Raw genomic sequence first — 7,049 nt, forward strand, 5'->3', positions numbered from 1 at the left:
TTAGAAATTTACAAAGCCAAAAAGGCATGAACCTACTAGGGTACCCAACGCCTACTTTGTTTTATTTGATAACATACTACGATAACCAAATATTTTTTCCTTTATTGTTACACTCCTGGAAATTGAAATAAGAACACCGTGAATTCATTGTCCCAGGAAGGGGAAACTTTATTGACACATTCCTGGGGTCAGATACATCACATGATCACACTGACAGAACCACAGGCACATAGACACAGGCAACAGAGCATGCACAATGTCGGCACTAGTACAGTGTATATCCACCTTTCGCAGCAATGCAGGCTGCTATTCTCCCATGGAGACGATCGTAGAGATGCTGGATGTAGTCCAGTGGAACGGCTTGCCATGCCATTTCCACCTGGCGCCTCAGTTGGACCAGCGTTCGTGCTGGACGTGCAGACCGCGTGAGACGACGCTTCATCCAGTCCCAAACATGCTCAATGGGGGACAGATCCGGAGATCTTGCTGGCCAGGGTAGTTGACTTACACCTTCTAGAGCACGTTGGGTGGCACGGGATACATGCGGACGTGCATTGTCCTGTTGGAACAGCAAGTTCCCTTGCCGGTCTAGGAATGGTAGAACGATGGGTTCGATGACGGTTTGGATGTACCGTGCACTATTCAGTGTCCCCTCGACGATCACCAGTGGTGTACGGCCAGTGTAGGAGATCGCTCCCCACACCATGATGCCGGGTGTTGGCCCTGTGTGCCTCGGTCGTATGCAGTCCTGATTGTGGCGCTCACCTGCACGGCGCCAAACACGCATACGACCATCATTGGCACCAAGGCAGAAGCGACTCTCATCGCTGAAGACGACACGTCTCCATTCGTCCCTCCATTCACGCCTGTCGCGACACCACTGGAGGCGGGCTGCACGATGTTGGGGCGTGAGCGGAAGACGGCCTAACGGTGTGCGGGACCGTAGCCCAGCTTCATGGAGACGGTTGCGAATGGTCCTCGCCGATACCCCAGGAGCAACAGTGTCCCTAATTTGCTGGGAAGTGGCGGTGCGGTCCCCTACGGCACTGCGTAGGATCCTACGGTCTTGGCGTGCATCCGTGCGTCGCTGCGGTCCGGTCCCAGGTCGACGGGCACGTGCACCTTCCGCCGACCACTGGCGACAACATCGATGTACTGTGGAGACCTCACGCCCCACGTGTTGAGCAATTCGGCGGTACGTCCACCCAGCCTCCCGCATGCACACTATATGCCCTCGCTCAAAGTCCGTCAACTGCACATACGGTTCACGTCCACGCTGTCGCGGCATGCTACCAGTGTTAAAGACTGCGATGGAGCTCCGTATGCCACGGCAAACTGGCTGACACTGACGGCGGCGGTGCACAAATGCTGCGCAGCTAGCGCCATTCGACGGCCAACACCGCGGTTCCTGGTGTGTCCGCTGTGCCGTGCGTGTGATCATTGCTTGTACAGCCCTCTCGCAGTGTCCGGAGCAAGTATGGTGGGTCTGACACACCGGTGTCAATGTGTTCTTTTTTCCATTTCCAGGAGTGTATTTTAACACCTGTACCTAAGGTGGGCTGGCAGCAGCATCCTATGCTGCTCTTCAGCCTCAGGTTTGACAATGAGAAAATATAAAGAAGACACATGAAAGACTGAACAAATTGACGGGAAAAAATGGTAGATACAGAATACAAAAAATACGAAGCCGTTCACACTCGATGAAAAACACACTAAAAACTGTCGGCACGGTGCACAAACACTGACGACTTCGACGGCACAGGTGAACGTAGGAGCGTGACGGCGAACACTAAACACAAACACGATGGCACACACACGAGAAACTGATGGCGATGATCTCCGGCGCGCGAACTTCCACGTAATGTGTGCGAGTCCGGGGACCTGCCAAGAGGGGAAGAAGGGGGAGGGGGAGGGGAGAGCAAAGATGCCAATGGCAGAGGAGATGGTAGGAGGAAATGGAGGTATGAGGGTAGGGGAAGCCCGAGGGAGGAGTGGGGAGAAAGGGAGGAGGGAGGGAAGGGGGAGAGAAGGGAGGGAGGGTGCCCCTAGGAACAAACACAGGAAGAGGGAGAGAGGATCAAAGTTGGTAGGAGGGGTAGATAGAGGGGAGGAGGGCATAATCAGGGAGGGGGAGCTGGCGGAAGCCTTGGGAGAGTGGAGAGATGGAGAGCAGGTGGGACGTGGAAATACAGGCGCGGCTGCGGACGGGGGCGGGAGAGGATGGGAGAGGCCAGTGGGTGAGGAGGATCGAGTTTTCGGGAGGTGTAGAGGATCCGTATCTGTTCGAGGAAAAGGAGGAGGTGGGGGAACGGAATAAGGTCGTACAGGATCCGTGTGGGGGAGGAGAGACGTATGTGATAGGTGAGGCGAAGAGCATGGCGTTCTAGGATCTGAAAGGATTTGTAAAAGGTAGGGGGAGCGGAGATCCAGGCAGGGTGGACGTAGCAAAGGATAGGGCGAATGAGGGATTTATAGGTATGGAGGATGGTGGAGGGGTCCAGACCCCATGTACGGCCGGAAAGGAGCTTGAGGAGACAGAGTCGGGAGCATGCCTTGGCTTGGATCGTCCGGAGGTGGGGGGTTCAGGATAGGGGACACTTGAGGGTGACACCAAGGTATTTAAGGGTGGGGGTGAGGGCGATAGGACGGCCATAGATGGTGATGTAGAAATCGAGGAGGTGGAAGGAAGCGGTGGTTTTGCCTACAATGATCGCCTGGGTTTTGGAAGGATTGACCTTAAGCAACCACTGGTTGCACCAAGTGGTGAACTGGTCAAGATGGGATTGGAGAAGGTGTTGGGAGCGCTGCAGGGTGGGGGCGAGGGCAAGGAAGCCGGTGTCATAAGCGTACTGGAGAAGGCAGATGGGGGGTGAAGGCGGCGGCATGTCCGCCGCATACAAAAGGTACAGAAGAGGGGAGAGAACGGAACCTTGGGGCACCCCGGCAGAGGGGAAAAAGGTGTAGGAATCCGTGTTATGGATGGTGACGTAGGAAGGATGTTGGGAAAGAAAGGAGCCGATCAGGTGGACGTAGTTAATAGGAAGGGCGAAGGTTTGCAGCTTGAAGAGCAGACCGGAAAGCCACACGCGGTCATAGGCTTGTACAAGGTCAAGGGAGAGGAAGATAGCAGAGCGACGGGAATTAAGCTTTTCGGAGAGGAGATGAGTGAGGTGAAGGAGAAAGTCATCGGAAGAGAAGGACAGCCGAAAGCCACACAGGGTAACGGGAGGGAGGCGGTGCTGGCGGAGATGCTGGTGGATGCGTCGGTTTAGGATGGATTCCAGGAGCTTGCTGAAGACCGAGGTAAGGCTGATGGGACGGTAGCAGGAGACAGCGGGCAGTGGTTTACCAGGTTTAAGGAACATCAGGCTATGGGAGGTTCTCCACAGGTCGGGGTAGTAGCTGGTGGACAGGACTACGTGCTAGAGCCTGGCCAGGGTGGAGAGGAAAGAGGCAGGAGCTTCACGAAGGTGGCAATAGGTGACACGATCGTTACCAGGAGTGGTGTGCGTTTCGTGCGGAGTCTAGCGATGAGATCCTGTGTAGTGATAAGAGCAGTGAGTTCGGTGTGTGCAATGTTGTCCAAGTACTGGAAACCAGGAGCGAGGGGACGAACAGAGGTGTCAGTTCGATCGCGGACATCTGGGAAGAGGGAGTAATCGAACTGGGGATCGTCAGGGATGGTAAAGACATAGGAGAGATAGGAGCCAAAGTGATTGGCCTTACTTACGGATGAGTCTCTGGAATTGCCGGTGGGGTCGTAGTGTGTCCAGGTCACGCGTGTGGAGGAATGCACGGTAGAGACGGAGGGCTTCACGGAGGAGGAGGACGGCCTGTGGGGGTAAGGTAGGACGGTGGGGGTGGATGGCGACAGACGGGATGTGGGCCTCCACGGCCTCAGACAAGGTCTGCTGGAGAAAGGAGGCGGCATGGGTAATAACATCAGGGTGGCGGTAGGTGAAGGGGTGGCCATCGACCTGGGTAGATAGGGTATCCTGGTAGGCATTCCAGTCGGCACAGGAATAATCATGGACGTACTTCGGGGGAGGTTCATGACGGGGGTCGGAACGGGGGCGACGACCATCTGAAATGATGAGGAGGACAGGGAGATGGTCACTACCAATGGGGTCCAGGAAGGCATTTCCCTTACTTCTGCACAGTAGTCGCTCTAATCCTGTAATTGATTATTTCCTACCTACTTATGGAATGTATAGCCAAACTATATAATTTTATTTATTGTATGCTTATATGTTGTTTAAACGTTTTCTGTGGGAGACATGTCACGATGTATGTAAAGCCCTCTATTGGTTAAGTTCTTGCGATTGGTGCGCGCCTACATGAGATCCTAGCGGCCGACCCAATAGAGGGCGCTGTTCATTGATCTGTCTGTTTTTCAGCTGTCATATAGACATTTTATCTTTCATAAGCAATTTATAGGTTGCGAAAGGTTGCCAAAGGTTTCTATGATAATCATCAATTTTAGTAAGTCTGCTACATGCATTTTATCTAATGTGCTTTTATCAGATTATGTTTTTGCGTAAATGATGACTACATACAAGCAAACCCACAGTAGCGACATCTAGGGAGGGTGTAGGCAAACAGATTTCTGGATGCTACTGTACCTCAGTAGTTAGTTGGCAATAATCACTATGTGGAAGCTGTGGCCTATTCTACACCATATTTTAAATCTATGTGGCGATGCTATGCTGATTATATTTATATGTTTTGACGATGCCATTATGGCCATATTACTTTAGGACATGGTGTAAAAAAGGTACGTTATACCATATTTTATCTGTACATTTCCCTGGTGTATGACAGTATATTGTGATACATATTGCTGTTTTATGTTAAAAGACACACTGCTCACTAGATGTATATATTTATATATTTTAGATATGAGGATGGTCATTACAGACTGAAACCGGCCATCGTCTAAAGAATTCATGTGTGATCATAGACTGGAATAATAAAACATTTTACAGAATTGGATCACTGTTTTTACACGCGATTATGTCACAGTTGGTGAGATTTTGATATTACCGAACTACCAATTTATTAAGTTATAGTTGCAAAATACAAACATGAATTCGTTATAGAAGAATAGAAAAACAGTTAGAAGCCGACCTCAGGGAGGACAAATTTGGATTCCGGAAAATTATAAGAACACAGGAAGCAATACTGGATCTATGGCTCCTCTCAGAAGACAGGGTAATGGAGGGCAAACGTATGTTTATAGCGTTTGTAGACTTAGAGGATGCTTTTGGCAACGATGATTGGAATACTGTGTCTGGGATTCTGAAGGTGGCAGGGTAGAATACATGAAGCCAAAGTCTATTTACAACTTGTACAGAAACCAGACAACTGTTAGATGAGTTGATGGGGTATGAAAGGGAAACAGTGACTGATAAGGCAGTGGAGTGGTTTGTAGCCTACTCTCGATGATATTCATTCTGTACAATGAACAAATGGTGAAGAAAACGAAAGAAAACTTTTTAGTAGGAATTAAAGATCAAAAATCAGAAATAAAAACTTTTAAGTTATCCTATGACACTGTAGCTCTGTCAGAGACAGCAAAAGTCTTGGGAGAGTAGTTTAATGGAATGGACAGTGTCTTGATATAATAAGAACACCAAGAGAACCAAAACTAGGATAATGGAATGAACTCGAACTAAATCAGATTATGCTGAGGGAATTAGGTTAGGAAACGAGACACTTAATGTAATAGATGTGTTCTGCTATTTGGGCACCAAAATAACTAATGATGGCCGCAGTAGAGAGGATATAAAATGCAGACTGGCAATTGCAAGAAAATAGTTTCGAAGGAAGAGAAATTTGTGAATATCAAATACAGATATAAGTGTCACGAAGTATTTTCTGAAAGTATTTGTATGGAGTGTAACTAGGTATGAAAGTGAAACATGGCTGATAAACACTTTAAACAAGTAGACAATAGAAGTTTTTGAAGTTTTGTGATATAGAAGAATAATGAGCATTAGATGGGTAGATGACATAACTAATGAGGAAGCATTGAACAGAACTGGGGAGAAAATAAATTTGCGGCACAACGTGACTAATAGAAGGAATCGGTCGATAGGACACATTCTGAGACGTCAAGGGATCGCCAGTTTAGTAGTGGAGGAAACCGTGGGGGATAAAAATTGTAGAGGGTGACCAAGAAATGAATACTGTAAGCAGATTCAGATGGATGTAGTTTTCAATGGTTATTCGGAGATAAAGAGCCTTGCGCATGGTAAAGCACACTGGAGAGCTGCATAAAGACCGGTCTTCAGACTGACGACCACAACAATAACAGCGAGTCTACCTTGTATGTTACACTTGTGTCTAAAGTTAGAATAATTTAATTATCTAAAACAATCACACATTTTTCTAACATATAAACACAAAAAAGAGTTGTTTCGGGTGACATCTGCCACTCTCAGATCATAAAATACAAAAGGTGCTTCAGCCCCACCCCACCACTGACAACGAGGTTTACGCAGCGGTGGGATGGAACCACTGCCTGTGTTTTACGATCTGAGGATGGTCGATGTCGGCCGAAACAAGTCATTTGGTAGGAATAAATTTAATTGCGCTGGATAGTTAAATTATTCTAAAAGTAAGTAATCACTTGATCCTATATCGATAGATATGTCAACCTTCCCTTTGTTCGTACAATGTTAAGGACTAAATGAAGAAAATGTAAGACTCATTTCAGCTTTCCCAGCTATCAATTCCAGTTTCCCTTGTTTACCAACTACTCCATATTTTCATAAGCCTCTAGTTAGATGGAATTTCATGCACCAATTATCTGTTGTAACTTACATTGCTGACAGAAAATCTAAGCAAGAAAGCATATTAGATAAACTTGGTCTTCCATGTACGATGTGCTACAAGATCTACCAACAAACAGTCTGAAATCACGCATGCCACCCCGGTTAATTCAGAAAGTATCAGTTCTTTCGACTTCCATGTGAGGACGACGCTGCAACGAACATCCGGCCAACAATGCTCACCCGGTTCAAGAAGAAGGTTGAAGAATTCCAAAT

The sequence above is a fragment of the Schistocerca cancellata genome, chromosome 7 (assembly GCF_023864275.1).
Source record: "Schistocerca cancellata isolate TAMUIC-IGC-003103 chromosome 7, iqSchCanc2.1, whole genome shotgun sequence".
NCBI classification, from domain to species: Eukaryota; Metazoa; Arthropoda; class Insecta; order Orthoptera; family Acrididae; genus Schistocerca; species Schistocerca cancellata.